The sequence below is a fragment of the Pteropus vampyrus genome, unplaced genomic scaffold (assembly GCF_000151845.1).
Source record: "Pteropus vampyrus isolate Shadow unplaced genomic scaffold, Pvam_2.0 Scaffold1000002021, whole genome shotgun sequence".
Taxonomy (NCBI): domain Eukaryota; kingdom Metazoa; phylum Chordata; class Mammalia; order Chiroptera; family Pteropodidae; genus Pteropus; species Pteropus vampyrus.
Window position 1 is genome coordinate 513 of NW_011916423.1, and position 20,707 is coordinate 21,219.

Below are 20,707 nucleotides of genomic sequence, written 5' to 3' on the forward strand. Positions count from 1 at the left end.
GCCAATTCAAAGGGACTTGAGACATCTTCCATGAAGTGCTCAAAGCTTTCCCACAGGTATTCTGTAGATTTTCTCTTGGGGTCATTGACTGAGAAACATTGACTGTTTTTCAACTGGTGTCCTGAAGTTAAGAGAACAAAAAGCCTAGGTGAGCAGTGTTCAGGGGGATACGATCCTCACAGTGTTTTCCTTTCTCTTCGGGCCGGTGGACGACAAACCGGATGAAAAATGTACGTATTGTGTAATCACTCACTTGCTAAGGATAAAGCTAGATGCTGAAGGAGGTGGGGCTCTCTTGCCGGTTTGTTCTGGTAATCCCCCTGATTTCACGATCATGTTGGGGATGAGGCTTAAGCATGAATTAAAAGCACCAGATAATCTAGGAAACAATTTGAAAATTTGGAGTCCTTGGAAGCCATGTCATGTGGGTGGTGCAATTTTTGTGTTTGAGTTTTGGCGTGGTGTTTATCAATATTGGGTGGTGTGATTGTGAATGTTCGTGTGTGTATGAGAGCCTGTGTGTCCCCAGGAGAGTTTACCTCTCACACAACACAATACAAGCTTCTACTTTTCAAAAGAAGCTTCCCACCACTGCACACTTTCCATAATGAACCCTTCATAACCCCCAGCTCTATGTGGAGGCCGCTAAATATTTCCTCTCTCCATGTGGAGGTGGTGCCGAGATGAATGACACAAAATCTGAACAGTCATGGGTCCCTGTGTTCATACTACTGACAGGCCCTCAGCACCGAGGCACAAGATTATCAGTGACCTGGCAACAAAGTGCCAGCTTCTGTGGCCATGCTTGGCAGTGCTAGAGCCTACACAGCTCCCACACGTAGCCCATCTTGAGAAGATGTCTTCAGTGTCAAATAGCCCAGAGTAGCCAAAGTTGCATGTAACAGCTGGCCGTGGCGTAGTCATTGTGTGAAAGGCACATGGAGGGCCCACATGCTCCTGGTCAGCTGAGAGGGTGACAGAGGTGTGAGGATAATGTTGATTGTCATCTATCAGTGCTGTGGTTGCTCCTCAGCCCCTGTTTCAAGGCAGTTAAGAGGGAGATAACATCACAATAAACCTCGAAAGCTCACCAAGCCTACAAGCACCTACCCAAGGACAGTCTCAAGTCAGCACTCAAATTTGTACTGGTGCAGACCCAGGCCCCCTCAACCTTGCTGCAAATCTTTTACTCTGTTGGGGTAGGGAGCGACAGTGCTTCCCCCTGCTTCCCCGGTGTGAGAAACTGCCCCACTGTCCATGGGCAGCGTGAGTATGGACAGCCACTGACTCTAAGGGCACGCACGGCCTGTTGAAAAGAAAAACGGGGAGGAAAATATCACAGGGTTGTTAGTGACTATTTTCAATCACGGGATTTAGTATTTTCAGATCTTTTGCATTTGATTTTGTTTATGAAAAATAATTAGTGAGTAAATCTAATGAGGTACTTTTCCTAGAATTGATTTCAGTCCCATAATCAGTTTGTTTTTCATCAAGAACAAAATCTTACAGAAGAGCAAAGAAATCCAAAAGTTGCATCTGTGAATTGATTTTGGAAGAAGCACAAAGAGGGTGGCAATGTAACTGAATCTGAAAACCATAAAATTGTCATATGACTCTGTCTTGATTCATACCATGCACTTGAATGTTTACTCTTTGTCAGATTGACCATTTGACATGGATTAGTTTGGTTTTCCCTTAGCTAGAACACCAAGGCCTGTCTTTTTCCTTTTTTCCTGTTCCAGTTTTGTGCCTTCCTTCATCCACCCAGAGAGACAGCCTTGCCGAACATCTCAATCTGTAGTTAATAATCATCCAATCCACACACTCTGTCCAAAGTGCACATAAGGCCCAGCTGCCTGAGTAAATCCTGGGCAGCATCAGAAACGACTGACACTTGCTCTGTGTTTCCATAGCTTCCCCCGATGTCATAGTGGAGCAGCCTTCTGGAGACAAGGACTCTGAGAAGGACCCATTTATTCCGCATGTATGTTCTCCTTCAGTCCTTTGCGATGGAAATGTTGATATATTTTGTTTTACTACAATAAAATCATGAAGATATGAACATGTACATTGCAGAAGGTAGACAATTGAGTTGGTGGGGAGATTGTCATGTATGAGTATTTTTATGTAATTTTTTTTTATTTCAAGATGGCATTCAAAGGACAGCATTAGTCATAAACTGTAGAGTAGGGAGAATTTATTTCTTCATAGAATTTACCTCCTTGAAGAAGAGTTTTGCATTGGCCAATCCAAGTACACTCGGAGAACTTCCATGAAGAATCAAACTTTCCCACAGGTGTTCTGTATGTTTTCTCTTGAGGTCATTAACCCAAGTTTCCAGTCTGCTCTCCTAAAGAAATCAAGAGAACAGAAGCCCTGTGCAGAGTGTCCAGATGGTGTTCATCTAACAGTGCTTCCTTCTCTCTCTCTCTCTCTCTCTCTCTCTCTCTCTCTCTCTCTCTCTCTCTCTCATTGCAGGTAGATGCAAAAGATGAAAAAGGTATATACTCAGGAATCAGTCCATTGCTGAGGCTAAATCTGGGTGCAGACCACGGTGGGGCTTTCCTGCCCTTTTGGTCTAGAAGGCCCCGCGATCTGTGTTATTGCCGGGAATGAAAGTTGGGGTGTAGTGGAGGGGAGTGTGGTACAGCAAAGAATCCTGGCCAGTTCTACTGTGGCCAGCAGCCGTGACGACTTTTAGCTGTGTGGCTTCTGTGTTTGAAGTTTGAGGGTGCTTTTGATGAGTGTGTGTACTGTGATTGTGAATGCGAGTATATGTGCGTGGTGTGATTCCTCAGGCTTTTAACGAGTTACACAACATATTCCCCCGGTTCATTTTCGACAAAGATTCTCGTGTTCACAGACCACTTTACATAAGTCATTCTTTCCTCCGCGGCTGTATCTGGAGCTTTGTTTAATATCTCGTCTCCTCATATAGAGGCAGAACTGAGATGAATGGCCCAAGCTCTTCAACTCCTACATGGAAGAGATCTATGTGAACCCAGGCGTGCATCACTATGTCGATGCCCTGGACCACTGACAGACACTCACAGTCAGCCACAGGGTCATTTCTGCCAAAGCGAGGGATTTCCAGTAAATGTGGACATGGCTAGAAGTGCTTGGGTCTACACAGCTCCCAAACGTTGCCTATCAGCGGTAAATGTCCTCACTGGTCTCATAGACCAGGGCAGCTTTTGGTGCCTTTAACAGCTGACTTTGACAGAGTCATTGGCGTGAAAGGCACATATAATGTCCACATGCTGCAGGTCAGCACATAGATTGTAAGAGTTGTGAGGCTCCACGAAGAAGAATGTGGAACAATACCTGTCAGTGCTGGGGTCGCCCCTCAGCCTCTGTCCCAAAGAGTTAAAAATCAAAGAGACTGCAATACAGCAAACTACAGAAACACCCAAATCCTGTAAGCACAATCCCAAGGGATGGTGGCAAGTGAGAACTCAGAGTCAACCTAGGGGAATCCCAATGCCCATCCCCCTTGTTGCAAATGCCTGTCCTGCTAGGGTAGACAGAGACTGTGCCCCCCATGCTATTCCCACATAAGGAACTGTCTCTCTGTCTGTTGCCTGTTTGAGAGAGGACACACAGCGACTCAATGACATGCACACATTTATAGAAACAAATTGACAGAGAGGTCATTATCACAGATGATGACATCAATTCTACATAATGAAATTTCACTGTTTTCAAATCTTCTGTATTTTATTCACTTCATAATAAAGGATTAGTGTATAAATAGAATGGGATCATTAGTGTGGAAGTGAGTTATGTCTCCAATAAGTTTGTTTTGCATCAAGTTAAATTCCTTACAGAAGAGTTTTTGATGAACACAGCCATAGCAGGTATGGATTATGGAGGAAAAAATGATCTTGGAGAAAATCATGAAGACTGTGGCAATGTAGCTGAATTTGAAAAGAGGCAGGAGGAGTCAGGACTCTTTCTTTGAAATAAGGCACGATTGTTCGTGTTTACCCTTTGTTAGATTGAGTATTTCCCATTGATTAGGTTTCTTTCAGAAAGACAAAGTCACATTTCTTTTGTCCATTTCTTTTCTGCTCTTCTGCTTGGCCTTTCTTTCTTGAGGAAGGAGGAAGCCCATCAGCAGCTCAGTTCATAGTTACCCACCACCCTCATCAGTACACTCTTGCCCCTGTCAGCACTCAGCAGAGCTCTCTAATCCTTCATAAGCAGCAGCACCAAGGACTGACAGTCACTTTGCGTCCTCACAGATTCCCCCGTGAACCTGTGGAAGGACACTCCCAGTGAGAGGTCAGATGAGGTGACATCTAGCACCAAGGTATGCTCACCCCGCTTCCCTTGCAATAGAAATGGGTATTTATTTCTTTGTCCTTAAAACGAAGGTATAAAAATGTGAGCACGTACATTCCCGATGATACAGACATTTACTTAGTTGCGAGAGTTTCAAAAGTAAGTCTAGTACCAACTGATAACTGATCCTAAAGAACCTTCAAAAATGACAGCAACAGTTATAAATTATATGGGTTGGGTGGGAGCTGTTTGTCTTAGCAAATTTTCCTCTCTGGAAGAACAGTTTGTAAATGCCCACCTGAAATGGTCTTGAGAGAAAGTTCCCCAGGACAGTTCGTGCCCTTTGACCTGAGTAGTTTTGTCCTGTTCTTGCTGATGGGTTCCGTTGACACTTCCAGCATTTCCCATCTGATTTGCTAACGTAACCTATTTGAGCAAAGGCCTGTGCAAACAGGCCCCTGCAGGATGTGACACTCATAGTATGTTCTGTCATTTCAGGTGGTTCCTCTTGTCCTTGAAGACGGTACGTATTCTAGAATTCTTCATTTGCTGAGGAAAAATCTAGAAACTGAGAAAGAGAAGTATTCTTGCTGGCTTAATGTGGGAAGCCACTTTGATTCTAGCTTCCTGCTGGCAATGAGAATCGGAGACGTGGTCATAGAAACTGATTTTCTAGGTAACGAACTGTGGTCATGATCCCCAGTTCCATGAGGTGGTGTAGGTTTATGTGCATGGGTGTGAGTGCGTGTCATGTGAATCCATGTGGTGTCAAAGGCTCTGTTTCTCGTTCTTGCCTGCGTCTTTCCTTGTCCTTCTTCATCCACCAATGAGAATGTCCCAGCAGCAGTTCAGTCCATACTGTTTACCATGGACATCCACATGCTCTAGCCCCACATCCTCCTAAAACAGAGCTCTCTGAAACAGTCCTGAGCAGCACCACCAAAGACTGACCGTGACTCTGTTTCCCTCTACCTCCCTCTGACAGTGTGGTGCAAGATCTTCCTGACAACATGGTGGAGGATCATCTGGACACCGTTGTGGAGGAGCTTCAGGAGACCGTCGTGGAAGTGCTTCCTTTTTCAATAAATTTACAATCATGAAATGTGAGCATGTGCTTGCTAGATTATAGAGACAAGGTCTGTGACCACCTGATATCTGATTCAAGAGGGCATCCAAATAGGACAGCATTAGTTTCACACTGGAGCATGCAAGCAGTGTCAGCAGCCGCAACATTTCTTCCCTGAAAATAAAGAATTTTGTAATTGCCAATTCAAAGGAACTTGAGATAGCTTCCATGAAGGGTTCAATTCTTTCCTAAAGCTGCTCTGTACGTTTTCTCTTGGGGTCATTGATTCAAGCAATGTTTCTCAACTGGTGTCCTAAAGTCATCAAAAGAACAGAAGGCCTGGGAGAACAGTGTCTAGGAGGATATGATCCTCACAGTACTTTCATTTCTCTTATGAAAGGAGGCGAACAGATCCAATGAAAACTCAATCACTAGCTGAGGATAAAGCTGAGTGCTGAAGCAGGTGGGTTTTCTTGCTGGTTTGGTCCGGAAGCTCCCCTGATTCTGTGATTCGGCTGAGGATGATGGTTGGGGTGTAGTGAAAGCACTCGATATTCTAGGAAAAGTTGAAATGTTTGCAGTCCTTGGAAGCAATGATATGTGGATAATGAGGTTTGTGTGTTGGAGTTTTTGGGTGGTGTATTTCAATGTATGTGCATGGTGTGATTGTGAATGTCCACGTATGAGTGACTGTGTGACCTTAGGAGAGTTTCTTACTCACACAATACAACACAGTTATTGGCTTTTTAAAGAAGCTCCGCATCACTGAACACTTTCCATAATTAACTTTTCCTTCCCCTGGCTGTATCTGGACGTTTGCTTAATAGTCCTTCTCCTCACATGGAGGTGGTGCAGAGATGAATGGCACAAGCACTGATCTCCTTTATGGATGATCCAAAATCTGAACCCAGTCATGTGTCCCTTGTGTTCATGCTCTGTACCACTTACCTGCCCTTACCACTGAGCCACATGATTATCTGTGACTGAGCAACAAAGTGCCAGATTCTGTGGCCATGCCTGGAAGGTCTAGTGCCTACACAGCTCTCATACACAGCTCATCTTGAGAAGATGTCCTCAGTGTCACATGGTCCAGGGCAGCCACAAGTCCATATAACAGCTGGCCATGGCATAGCCATTGGTGTGAAAGGCACCTGAAGGGCCCACATGCTCTTGGTCAGTTGAGAAGTTGTAAGAGGTGAGAGGTAAATGCTGAGCAACTACTGTCAGTGTGGTGTCAGCCCCTGTTTCAGGGCAGTTAAGAGGAAGACAATATCACAATAAACCTTAGAAGTTCACAAACTCTATAAAAACCTACTCAAGAACAATGGCAGGTAAGCAGTCATATTGAGCTGGTGGAGACCCAGATGCCCTTCAGCCTTACTGTACATCTTTTACACTACTGGAGTAGAGAGTGTCCCAGCAGCAGCTCAGTCCATACTGTTTACCAGCGACATTCACATTCTCTAGCCCCACATCCACCTAAAACAGAGCTCTCTGAGAGTCCTGAGCAGCACCACCAATGACTGACAGTGACTCTGTGTCCCCCTGCCTCCCTCTGACAGCATGGTGCAAGATCTTCCTGATTATGTGTTGGAGGATCATCCTGACACCATGGTGGAGAAGCTTCAGGAGACCGTTGTGGAAGTACTTTCTTTCTTTTTCAATAAAATAAAGATCTTAAAATGTGAGCATGTACCTGGTAGATGATAGAGACAATGTACTAGGGGAAAAATGTTCAGTGACAGTCTGTGACCACCTGATATCCGATTCAAGAGGGCATTCAAATAGGACAGCATTAGTTTCACACTGGAGCGTTGTAAGCAGCGTCATCAGCGGCATTGTTTCTTCCCTGAAAACAAAATTGTAATTGCCAATTCCAAGGGACTTGAGACAGCTTCCATGAAGAGTTCATTCCTTTCCCAAAGATGTTCTGTACGTTTTCTCTTGGGATCATTGACTCAGGCAATGTTTCTCAACTGGTTTCCTAAAGTCATCAAGAGAACAGAAGGCCTGGGAGAACAGTGTCCAGAGGGATATGATCCTCACAGTGTTTTCTGTTCTCTTATGACAGGCGGCTGAAGGATCTGATGAAAAATGAATGTATCATCACTCACTCACTAGCTGAAGATAAAGCTGGGTGCTGATTTGGTCGGAACCCCCCCTCCCCGATTCTGCGATCTTGCTGGGGATGAGGACTGGGGTGTAGTGAAGGCAACCAATAGTCTAAGAAAACTCTGGAATGTTTGCAGACCTTGGAAGTAATAATATGTGGGTGCTGAGGTTTGTGTGCTGAAGTTTTGGGGTTTTGGGGTGGTGTTTTTCAATGTATGTGCATGGCGTGATTTTGAATGTCCATGTGAGTCACTGTGTGTCCTCAGAAGAGGATCCTACTCACAATACAACACACTCATCTGCTTTTCAAAAGAAGCTTCCCTTCACTGCACACTTTCCATAATTAACTTTTCCTTCCTCTGGCTGTATCTGCACATTTGCTTAATAGTCCTTCTGCTAATGTGGAGGTGCTGCAGAAATGAATGTTACAAGCAATAACCTCCTTTATGGAAGATCCAAAATTTGAACCCAGTCACGAGTCCCTTGTCTTCATGCTCTGTACCACTGACCTACCCTCACTACTGGGGAACATGATTATCAGTGACCGAGCAACCAAGTGCCAGCTTCTGTGGCCATGCCTGGAAGTGCTAGTGCCTACACAGCTCCCACACACAGCCCATCTTGAGAAGATGTCCTCAGTGTCACATACCCCGGGGCAGCCACAGGTAAATATAACAGCTGGCCATGGCATAGCCATTGGTGTGAAAGCCACATGGAGGGCCCACATGCTTCTGGTCAGCTGAGATTTTGTAAGAGGTGAGAGGTCAATGTCGAGCAACTACTATCAGTGATTAGGTTGCTTCTCAGCCCATTTCAGGGCAGTTAAAATCCAGGAAGACAATATCAGAATAAACCTTAGAAGCGCACAAACCCTGTAAAAACCTAAGCAGGGACAGTGGCAAGGAAGCACTCAAATTTTTAATAGTGGAGACCCAGACGCCCCTCAACCTTACTGCACATCTTTTATGCTACTGGGGTAGAGAGTGTCAGTACTTTCCCTAGCCTCCCCTGTGTGAGGAACTGTCCTTTTCATGGGCAGCGTGAGTATGGACAGCCAATGACTCTAAGACATGCGCGATCTATTGAAAAAAAAAAAAACTGGAAGGAAAGTATCACACGGTTGATAGTGACTATTTTAAATCATGGGATATCGGTATTTTAAAATACTCTGCATTTGATTTTGTTTATGAAAAACAATTAGTGAGTAATTCTAATGAGATACATTTCCTAAACCTGAGTTCGATCCCCCAATCAGTTTGCTTTCCATCAAGAACAAAATCTTACAGAAGAGATTATAAATCCAATAGTAGCATCTGTAAATTCTGCCCAAAGAATTGATTTTGGAAGAAGTAAAAAATAGGGTGGCAATTTAACTGAATCTCAAAACCATAGAAAAATCAGAAAATTTCTCATAGTTCCATTTTACGGTTTACTCTTTGTTAGATCGACCATTTTACATGAATTTGGTTCCCCTTAGCTAGAAAGCCAAGTGCTGTATTTCTCCTTTTCTCCTGCTGCTTTTATGTGCCTTCATTCATCTGCCCGGGAAGATGGCCTTACCGAACAGCTCAGTTCCTACTGATCAACCAGCCACATCCACACCCTGCAGTCCAAATTCCACATCAGGCACAGCTCCCTGAGTACGTCCTGGGCAGCATTGCCAATGACTGACACATGCTCTGTGTTTCCCTAGCTGCCCCAGCGTCGTGGTGGTGGAACCTTCTCTGACAGGGCTGTGCGAAGGGACCATTTATTCCACATGTAAGCTCACCTTCCTTTTTTTGTTTATTATTATCATTTATGCCTACAGCACCTGATGTTCCTATGTGGTCTCCAATCCAAGTACTAACCAGGCAAGTCCATGCGTAGATTCTGAGATCAGACATCGGGCTCGTTCAGGGTGGCATGGCCGGAGACCATGGACCGTGGCTACACTGAGGAGTGAACCCAGGACCTTCTGCATGTAAAACAGATGTGCAAACCACTACACTATGGAACCACATCTGATTCTTTTTGTTATAGTAATATTAACACATGAAGATGTGAACATGTACATTCCAGAGGGTAGACGAATTACTTGGTGGGGAGATTGTTGAGTGTAATTTTTGTGTGTTTGTCGAGTGATTCCTGATTCAAGAGGGCATTCAAAATGACAGCATTAGTCATAAACTGCAGGGTAGGGAGCATTTTCCTCTGTAGAGAATTTTTGTTCTTGAAGAAGAGTTGTGTTTGTCAATCCAAGTACACTCGGAGACCTTCCATGAAGAATCAAAACTTTCCCACAGGTGTTCTGTAAGTTTTTTCTTGGGGTAATTAACTCAGGTACTGTTTCCCATCTGGTGTCCAAAAGTTTTCAAGAGAACAGAAACCCTATTCACAGTGTCCAGGATGAAGTGCTCCTAACAGTGTTGTTGTTGTTGTTGTTGTTGTTGTTGTTGTTGTTGTTGTTGTTGATGATGATGTTCTCTAATGGCAGGTGAATGCAGAAGATAAAAATGTATGTATTCAGGAATCACTCACATGCTGAGGCTAAATCTGGGTGCTGACCAAGGTGGGGCTTTCCTGCGAGTTTGGTCTGTAAGACCCCTGATTCTAGATTCCTGCCGGGAATGAGGGTTGGGCGTGTAGTCGAAGGAAATGGTCATACAGTGAAGAATTCTGGCCTGTTCTACAGTGCCTGGCATCCACGATGACTTTTAGGTTGTGGTCTGTGTGAGAGTGGACAGACGCTGACATAATGCCACACACAGCACACACGCACTGTACAGAAATAAATGACAGGGAGGACATTATCACAGATGATGGCTTCAATATTACATAATGGGATTTCTCTGTTTTCAACTCTTCTGTATTTTATTTATTTCATGAAAAAGGATTTGAGTGAAAATAGTTGGGTAGTTTTGTGAAGTGAATAATGTTCTCAATAATTTTGCTTTCCATCAAGTAAAAATCCTTAGAGAAATGTTTTGATGAATGTAGTAGTAGCATTAGGAAGAAATGATCTTGGAGGAAATCATAAAGACGGTGGCAATTCACTTGGTTTTCAAAACAGGTGGAAAGAGTAAGACCACTGTCTTTGAAACATAGCATGACTGTTGTGTTAACTCTTTGTTAGACAGAGTTATTTCTCACTGCGTGGGTTCCTTTCAGAAAGCCAAAGGCATATTTTTTTGTTGTTTTCTTCTCTGCTCCTCTCCTTGGCCTTTCTATCTCTAGCAAGGAGGAGGGCCCGCCAGCTCAGTTCATACTTACACACCAACCTCGTCAGTATGCTCTCACCCTCTTCAGCACTCAGCAGAGTTCCCTAGTCCTTCATAAGCAGCAGCACCATGGACTGACATAACCCCCAAGGGCCTGCAGAATAAGCCTCTCAGTGAGAGGGCAGATGAGCTGACATCCATCAAAGGCAAGCTCTTCCCCCTTCATACAAACAAGGCTTTATAACTTTATCAGTAAAATTAAGATATAAAAAAGTGAGCACATACTTTCAAGATGATACAGACATTTACTTGGTGGTGAGAGTGTGGAGTGTGAGTCTAGGACCAAGTAATAACTGATTTGAAAGGACCTTCAAAAATGACAGCTGCAGTTACAAACTGTGTGGGAGGGAGGTGTCTTTGTCTTAGCAGTTTTTCCTCCTTGAAAGAGAAGCTGGTAATTGCCCACCCAAAATGGCCTTGAGAGGGAGTTCCTCCAGGAAAGTTCTTCCCCTTTGGCCTGATTAGTTCTGTCCTGTTCTTGCTCATGGGTTCTCTTCATGCCTCCAGCATTTCCCATCTTGTTTTCTAATGTAGCTGATTTAAGCAAAGACCTGTGCAAACAAGACGCAGCGTGATGTGACCCTCAAGTATTTTCTGTCATTTCAGGTGGTTCCACTTTTCCTTGAAGACAGTATGTATTTTAGAATCCTTCATTTTCTGAGGAAAAATCTAGAAATTGAGAAAGGGGTGGTATACTTGCAGGCTTTAGTGTGGAGAGCCATTCTGATTGCAGTTTCCTGCTGGCATTGAGAATGAGGGACTTGGTGATAGAGACTGATTATCTAGGGAGAAAAGTATGGCCATGACTTCCAGCTCCAGTGAGGAGGTGTAGGTTTGTGTGCATGGGTGTGAGTGTGTGGACATGTGAATGCATGCGGTATGATTCTGAGTGTATGTGCATGTGACATTTTGAGTGTTTCTCTTTATGTTACTGTAAATACCATGGTAGCTGATGTCACATATCTAATAAACATTTCCCTCTCCATCGCATCATGAGTGGATAGTTACCTAAGTGTATTAATCACCTTGTACAGTTTCAATATGTGTATTTACTATATGCCAAGTATAAACCTCAATAAATTGGAACACAAATCTTAGCACCACCCAGGACAATGTTAACCAGCTTCTTAATGGATTAATCATGCTTTAGATTCTGTCTCCATGCCATAAAAAACCTTTTAGTACACAATATCATCTCTCAGTAAGTCTCATGGCATTTTACGTGGTCACGATGTTGCCACTTCCTTCATTCACAATGCCTTTCCGTTTAAGGAAGGTCTCTGAATGTCTCCTTCCCCTCCCCCTTTGCTGATTACTGGGCAGGGCACCTTCCTTTTGCAGGTGGCCCCAGGTGTAGCTCCATGCCACAGCCTGTTCCGGAGGAATCTGAGCCCAGACTAGCCTCCAAGAATATTTGCCAGGAAATCACTGTGACTTTCTACGAAGAGGGAGAATATTTACCGTCAGACACTCTTGCTAAGAATACACAGTGTCATTCTGTCTCCATCCTTCTCTGAGTTATGGACTTTGTCTGCTGGGCGAGAAACACTGTGTGTAATGTGAGGAGAACCACGACATCTTCAGGACTGAGTATCATGGTAGCACTGGGCTCCCATTCTAGGACAAAAGGGGCATTTTGCACTGCAAGATGGGACAGAAAAGCTCCACAATGTGACATGAGCATAACCCCTCATGTCCCTGTGGAACCCACACGGACATAGGGTCATGGTTTCTTCTGGGGGGCTTTGTAAGAAATCAAGTCCAGGAAGTTGGTTTAGTCAATGTCATATAAAATGAGCCAGGCTGATGGCTTGAGTTTTCTTTGGACCAGGACAGCTGTGAGAATTATGAATGTAGTAGAATTTCACTGCCCTATAGGTTTCCATCTTTTCCCCGCTGAGCAAAGTTGAGACTGCTTCAATGTCAAATATCACTAGTTTATCCCTGAACCTGTCTCCCTGACACAGAGTTGTCCTAGCAATCCTTAATTTCTAGATCACAGCTTCCTAGTGAAGCTGAAGGAAACCCTGTTGGGCGTGATTCAATGTTAAAATGAGGGCTGGCACTACCTAGTCTACAAGAAATCAGATACTGCCACCAGGGGACTTCAACTGAAAGGAAAGCTCAGAGATGCTTAGGCTGCCCTTGAGAGAGAAACAACTTAGAGGAGCAGAGGAAGTTTCAGGACGAGCACCGAGGCCCTGTGTTGACCAGCTGGTGGCTTCAAGATCAGGACAGGTAGTATAACACGGTCCCCTGAGCCCAGCCTGGCCCAGACTGAGGATGACGTCTGCCCGCATCTTGAATGGGAATGAGAAAGGACAGGGCCATCATGCTGGGGAGAACATGGTATAGACCCAGGGTCTCTTAACCTGGAGAGAGGAGCTTTCCTCCTACCCTGTGGTCTCCCCTATTTCTGCTGTTTGACAACCAGACCCTTTCTCTTTCCCTCTCTTAGAGCCTGCCTTCTTTTTTCTCCCTTCCTAGCAACCTCCACTCTCTCTTCCATATCTCTTTCTTTTATTTCTTTCTTTCATTTTTGTTATTTCACTTCATTTAATTTTATTGTTTTGTGAGAAAAAGTACACAGCTTGAAATCAAATCTCTAATCCCCGATTCAGTGCACAGTACTGCGTTGATAAGTGCATGCCTATTGTCGCAAGGCAGACCTCTAAAACTTTTTCAGCTCACCTGAGGAAAACAGTCTGCTTGTTGACATAGCTCCATTTCCTCCTCCCCTCAATTCTCGACCACCAGCCTTCTACTCTGCTTCTATGCATGTGACAAATTTAGTTACTCACCTATGTGGAATCGCATAGTATTTGTTTCCCTGTGACATGCTTATTTCAGTTATAACAACGCCTTTAGGTTTATTCCTGTTGCTGCAAATGACTGGATTTCTTTGATTTTTAAACATGGATAATATTCCATTGAATGTATACACCCTGTATATTTACCTGTTGATGGACACGGGGGCTGTTTCCGGATCTGGGCTATTGTGAATAATGCCGCAATGATCACAGGAGTGCAGTTATCTTTGCATGAACCATGTTTTATTTCTGTGGGATGCATAGCAACAGGGCGACTGCTGGATCACATCATAGTTCTGCTTGTAAATTTTGAGGAACCTCAATACTGTTCTGGATGATGGCTGCACCATTTTACGTTCCCTCTGACAGTGTAGATAGGTTGCAGTTTCTCCACCTTCTCACCAATATGTTACCTCTTTTTTTTTTTTTTTGGATAATACACATCCTGATGGAAGAGAGGCACCACTATGTTATGGTCTTTTTGCTGTGCATTTCCTTGATATTAGCGATGCTGGGCATCTTTAATAGCTCTATGTACCGTGTATGCTTGCTTTGGAGAAGTGTCTTTTAAAGTCTTTGGTCATTTTTTATTAGGTTATACTGTTTTTTTGTTTTTGTTTTTCTTTTTGTTTTGTTTTGTTTTTTTGCAATTGTGTGTTAACTTCTTGTATATATTTTGAATATTATCCCTTATTCAGATATAAGCTTTGCAAAGGTTTACTCACATTCTCCAGGTCTCATTTTCTGGATTGTTGAAGAGACTATCCTTTCTCCATTGTGTTAACCTGGCACCCTTCTCAAAGGTCATTTGTCTGTATCAATGTGTTTATTTAGGCCTCTCTATTCTCTTCCATTGATTTATTTGCCTGTTTTTAATGTCACTACCACGCTTCTTTGATTATGGATGCTTTGTCTGGTGTTTTGAATTCACAAAGTGTGGATCCTCCATCTTTGTTCCTCATTGTCAAGATAATTTTGGCCCCTGGGATGCTTTGTGGTTCCATATGACTTGCAATATTTTTTCTCTTCTATAAAAGTGGCATTGAGATGTTGCTAGGTACAGCTTGAATCTGGAGATCCCTTTGGTTTTTATGGAAGTGTTAAAATATGAAGTCTACCAACCCATGAATACAGTATTTCATTCCAATTATTTGCATCTTTTAATTCCATCCATTTTTAGTGGACAAGTCTTCCATCCACTTTGGGGTCTTTCCACTGCCTTCCCAGGCTATAGTCCAGAGTCAAGGCAGAAAAGGGTGAGAAGTGTGAGAAGTGAAGCGTCCCAGCACCTACCATGCTGATTCTGTCTAGCACAAGTCTGCTAGCCATGCTCTTCACCTTTGCTTACAGCTGGAACTGCTGCTGGGAATTCTCTAGTATTTAGTCTGGACCATCCTTTTGAACAACGCCAGAGCCTGTAGTAATGTGTGGCACAGGCACATGAGTCCGTGAAGTACACACTTGTGAATATTCGATCAACCTCGCAAAAGACTCTGGAGGAGCCAGCATGGGAGGAGAGGATACACCATCCACATCATTGAACTCTAGAGTTGCTCTATCCAGTGTGGCAGGCTGTGGCCAGATGTGGCTGTTCTAATTCATTAATCTTGATCATTTATTTACTCAGTGAATGACAATAAAATAAATCATCCATTTGATCGATCACACTAACCACACTCCATTGTGTCTATAACAGTTGGAATTTCTGTTTGATAACTTTGGAGCAATGTTGGGCCAGAAGTGAGAAAGCGAAATGTGATTACTTCAGCATCTCTCTGATTTGAAGTTTTGAAAGTGTCATCAATGTCTTGTTCCAGGGCTCTGACCCCACAGAGCCCAAGGAAGTTCTGAGTACATGGAAGAAAGTTTAGGGTCATCCCATGTGACTCACCATAGGCTCAACTGAAACTAGATGAATAGGTGAGACTCTCTTTCTAAAACTTTATTGCTCTTGATTCTATTTCTAAAGATTTGGTGTTAGAGAACATCTCTGATTTCAGCAGCAAGCAGGAAGACGATCTAGGTAGGTGCCAACACTCAGTTCTGATATAATTGGAGGGGATTCCTGGGACCAGTTGGTGTCATGTGCTACATGGGAGATTGAGGAAGGGACATATGAAATCAAACAGAGAAATGAAATGTGTGTAGAAGCTTGATTTGTTTTTCTGCACTTTTTATGATGTCATAGAAAGAACTTTGTTCATGGGCTTTGAGAGTGCTGTGTTTGACATCATCTTTTCTTGCTAATCCATTTAAAATTTGTCTTTCCCACATGACTTTCTCTTTTCTTTCCCTAATCCAGGGAAATCCCTTTAACAAAGAAAAGAAAAAAAAAAACATTTAAGAAAGAATAGAAGAACTCTGAAATTCTGTTGCATGGTCCACAAAAGCTAAGGTAAAATCCTGTGAGCGTTCTCTATTGTTTCTTAGCTTACTTAATGTCAGTTCACAAAAACCTGCAATAAAAAAAAAAAAAACACGAAAAAAGAAAAAAAACTGGGGTATATCCTATTGCCTGTGAATGCAAAAGTGAAAACAAGAGGATGATAACACTCTAAGGAAACCAATTTAAGACACCATGAGTACATTTTCCCAGGAAACGGATGTCCATTCCTCTTGCAGCCACAGAAGAAAGATGGTGGTGGAGTCCACGGAACCCGGGAGGAAAGTAAGAAGAAACCTGAGAAGCCTATCGGCAGATCCATCGGGAGAAGATGTGCCTGCTGATTTCAGGTCGGGTTCTTCATTGAAATTTCTGCCTCCCAGCTTTTCGACAAACTTTTTGGGGAACTTTAATGTTGAGAGATCCTCACAAGGTCCCATTGGGACCTTCATCCCTTGATATTGATTTCTGAGGTCATTGTTTGAACCCCATGAGTGTCTGCTTAATTCTTCTCACTGTCTAGGAAGGCATGAGGAGTTTGTAGACACTGCACTGTGGTGAGGAAGAAATGAACAGGGAAGCGGCACACTGAGCACTAGTGAAGCCACTGCCCACTGTTAGTCAGCCATAGCACAGGCTGCTCAAATGATAGCATAGTCAGCAGACAGTGGAGGGTTCAGCCTTAATACACAGAATCACCAAAGAACCAACACAGAAGGCCAATATCCCTGTTCATGGGCATTAAGTGCTCATATAGGATGGCTCAATGAAAGAGGAACTAGTTTCTGGTAAATCTGTCATGTGGAGTGGTTGTAGAATGTTTGGAGTTCACTTGGGTGTCGCCAGACCACTGGAGACTCAGGGTGGTCACCCGATCATGGGGAAGGCTCAGTGTGAGACAACTGACAGTGAGCTGGGGAGGATGGCTACAAGTCGGGACTTCCCTGGTCCTTCTGGGTTGCTTTGATCAAAAGAAACTGTTATTGCTGGGGTCAGAGCCAGCAAAGTAGAAGTGGGGTCTCCATTATAAAGTTAGACTCCACATGGCTCAGCCTCCTCCTCCAGGACATCACCTTCCTCCTATAGAAACATTGAGGCAGGAGCATTTGACAAAGTCACAGAGGGCATCTCATCGTTCAGGAACCAAGGGCATGGTCTCAGGCGTCATAGAAGTTCAGGATCTCTGGGACAAGTATACCATCCATGATCTCGTCCCTGATTTACACTCATCTATGTTGTGTCTCTTAAATCTTAAGCAAATCGCTTAATCTCTGTAAATTTCTATGATTTTTCTTGTAAATTGTAAGTCAGGGCTCCTGCTTTGCCTCCCGTGCTGTAAGGCTGATGTGGGGATTTCAGGAGATGATAGCAGATACTCTCCATGACCTGGAAAGCATCGCCCCCATGCAAAGGATAAAAGTAACCTGCCCCCGTCCCTTGCTGTGGAGGCATCCAAGGCCCCTCTCTGGATTCAGCCACTACCAAGTGTCTAGCTTAAACTTGTAGTCATTCAATGATTGGACACTTACAACAATTACATAACACCAGTCCGTTCCTTTTCTCATAGCTTTACCTGTATGTAATGATTTTGGCCTCATTACATCAGATTAAGGAGTAGGCCACCTTATCATTTGCTGGTCTCAGAACAGAGCATTGAGACTCTAAGGAGTCTGAAGGATTTTCCTAGGTACATGCAGCTTCTAAACAAGGAAGAAGAGGTTCAGAAGAGTTTCATCCAGCCACACCTCAGGGTACATCTCTCAGTGCAACCCAAGGAAGGTGCTGTGGAAATATGCTCATTAAGTCTATTCAGCAATAATTATTCAATGTTTCCATTTTAAGAGAAAATTATATAAATTCAAAGCCGTGCTTTTTTTCAATTGCATGGGTATAATTTAAATGTCTCCATTTGATAGGTAGTGCTGTATCTATAGAGGAAAAGATGCATCGAAACCCAAAATGTGGTTCATGTGAAATAGTAAGCAGGGTCTCTAGTTGCTGTTCAAGCATTATCTGATTTTGGACATGAGCTCAATAGATCTCTCCCTGATACAGTATCTCCAGAGTTGTAAAAAGAGATACATTATATTTAGAATAAGTTTAGATCAATGTAAATGTTGACCAGATAATACACCTAGTCCCCATATCCCACACTTCCCATTTCCCTTAGTCATAGCAACTTACACATGTGTGATACATATGTTATAATTAGTAAAATGATACTGATATATTTTTATTAATTAAAAAAGTCCTGAGTTTACATTCAGTTTCACTCTCTCCTGAGACAATCTTTGATCTGAATACCATGTATAACCATTATAGTGTTATAGAGTGATCTGTACATCAGAGTTCCTAGAGCCATTATTCACAGTAACCAACAGATGGAAACAACCCTTAAATCCATCCATGATTGGATAAATAAAAGGTGCTGGGTTTCGCGTAATGGAATGCTATTCGTACTTGGTGACGTGAGGCAGTCAGAAAAAGACAAATACTGTATGATTCCACTTAAAGAAGTTCCCTCGAAAAAGCAAATTCATTGTGATAGAAAGTAGAGACGATCAAGGGATGAAATGGGGGGGCGGTGGGGTGATTCACTAATGGCATCAGAGGATGTGTGGGATAGGATGACACGTTTGGGTAGAAGTAGTAGAGATGGGCCATATAATATGAATGTTACTAAAGCTACTGTCCTCTATACCCACAATAAATATACATATTAAATGTACTTTATTACGACATCAAGGTTAAAACTCTATTATTAAACATGAAGACAGTAGCAGCACATATGAATGCATGTGCTGAGATGGTCTTGTAATATTCCAAAATTTGGGAACTTGGCCGGGTATACAATGGGCAGGTGGAGTCAATGAAAGTCTATCATTGAAACATAGCATGCCTTTTCATTTTTCCTTTATGATTATGTTAGATATACTCAAGTCTCTCTGGCTTTCATGCCAAAGGCTCCACTTCTCTTTCTTCCCTGCCTCTCTTTCTGCCCTTCTTCTAGGAGGATGACCATGCATCAGCTCTGTTCATGTTTATGAAATGCCCACAACTATACAGACTCGCCTCACGAGCACTCTTTGCAAAGCTTCTGAGGTATGTCCTGAGAAGCATCACCAGTGACTAATAGCTACCTTATGTCTTTTTCCTCTCCTTGACGTGATGATGCAAGATCGCCCTAGTAATACCGAAGAAGTGGAGGTCCCATCTTTCTCAAAGGGAACTCGCTTGCTTGCAATCAGATAGAAAAGTTGCCTTTTCTCTTTTTCAGTAAAGTTAGCATAGGAAAATGTGAACATTTACGTACTAGATAACATATACAATTTACTAGGTAGAGAAACTGACTATTGAGTGTCTATTACCACCGATATCTGTGATAAGAGGACACCCAAAAATGACAGCAGCAGTTACACACTGTATGGTAGAGCATACAGTTCCTCTGCAGTACGTTTTTGTCTTTGAAAGGAAATTTATAATTCTCAACTCAAAGGGACATGAGAGACCTTCCATTGTGAGTTTCAACTTTTTCCCCATATGTCTCTTATGTTTTCCCCTGGGGTCATTGACTCAACCACTATTTCCCATCTGGTGTCCTGAGGTCATCAAGGGAACTGAAAGAATGCACAGAGTGTTTAGGATGAATGAGACTCACTATTTTGTTTTGTTTTGTTTTGTTTCCTTTTATCTCTAACTGCAGTTGGATGTTGTAGCAGATAAAAAAAATAAGTATGATGAAATTAGTTACTTGCTGAGGAATATCTAGGTGATGAAGAAGGCAGGGTTTTTTTGCAGGTTTGGTCTGGAAGCACCCGGATTCTGGGATCCTGTTGGGAACGAGGCTTGGTGTGTAGTGAAAGGAAGTAGTTGAACAGGAAAGAACTTTGGCCAGTGGCCTGAAGTGGCTTTCTTTAATGAACGCAATGAACTGAAATACAATAAAACATCCAATAGGTCAATCCTACTAGTCTCATTTAAGTTTAAAAGTAACAGTTGGAATTCCATGTTGGTATGTTTGGAGGTGAGAGCTATCATGGGCAAATGGAAGTGAAAAGGTAAAAGGTGATTCCTTTGACATCTCTGATTTGAAGCTTGGTAACTGTGGTCAATGTCTAGGTGAAGGTCTACGACTCCACAGAGCCTAGGAAAGGTGCATGAATTGTGGGGAACATCAGGGTGATGCCTATGACTCACCATAGACTCAAGGAAAGTAGCAGGAATGGGGGAGCCTCTCTTTTTAATAATTTTATTGCTCATGTTTCTGTGTCTAAGGACTATGGATCCCATGGATCCATAATGGATCACATGGGAGAGAGGCCTGGAAACAGTTAGTGGCACCTGCTACTTAGAAAAATGAGGAAGGGAGATGTGAAATTATGAAAAAAAAAAAGGAAATGTATGTAGAAGTCTGATATGTTCTTTTCCTTTCTGAATGATGTCACAGGAAGACGAATGTTTCCGTGGGCTTTGAGAGTGCTGTGCTTTTCATCTTCTCTGCTTGCTTTGCTATTTAAAAATTATTTTTCCCACAAGTCTTCTTTTTACCTCCTCCTACCCCAGAGCAATCTCAGGGCTCAGCCATTGCTCGGTTAGCACTCCTGGGAATCCTATGTAGGAGATGGTCGTTTTGTTTTCGTTAATGACCTATCGTGGATGCACTCTAGTGGGATATGTGACTCCCTCCCAGGCACTTAGTCGAGGGACAAATTTCTTCTAGTGTGTTCCAGGTGGTACTTCCTTTTAAAGTAAAGAAGGACCTTTGTGCTTCTGTGTTCATGTTTGCTCCTCA

The 20,707-nt window shown here is 43.0% G+C and overlaps 1 long non-coding RNA gene across 1 annotated transcript; it reads left to right on the plus strand.

Annotated features, from left to right (window-relative positions):
* The first annotated feature begins 8,976 nt into the window (after nucleotides 1–8,976).
* Nucleotides 8,977–19,055, plus strand: LOC111735488. Its single transcript, XR_002778807.1, has 3 exons — nucleotides 8,977–9,223; nucleotides 16,155–16,265; nucleotides 18,926–19,055. It is a non-coding gene; the product is annotated as an uncharacterized LOC111735488 (long non-coding RNA).
* The last annotated feature ends 1,652 nt before the right edge of the window (nucleotides 19,056–20,707 follow it).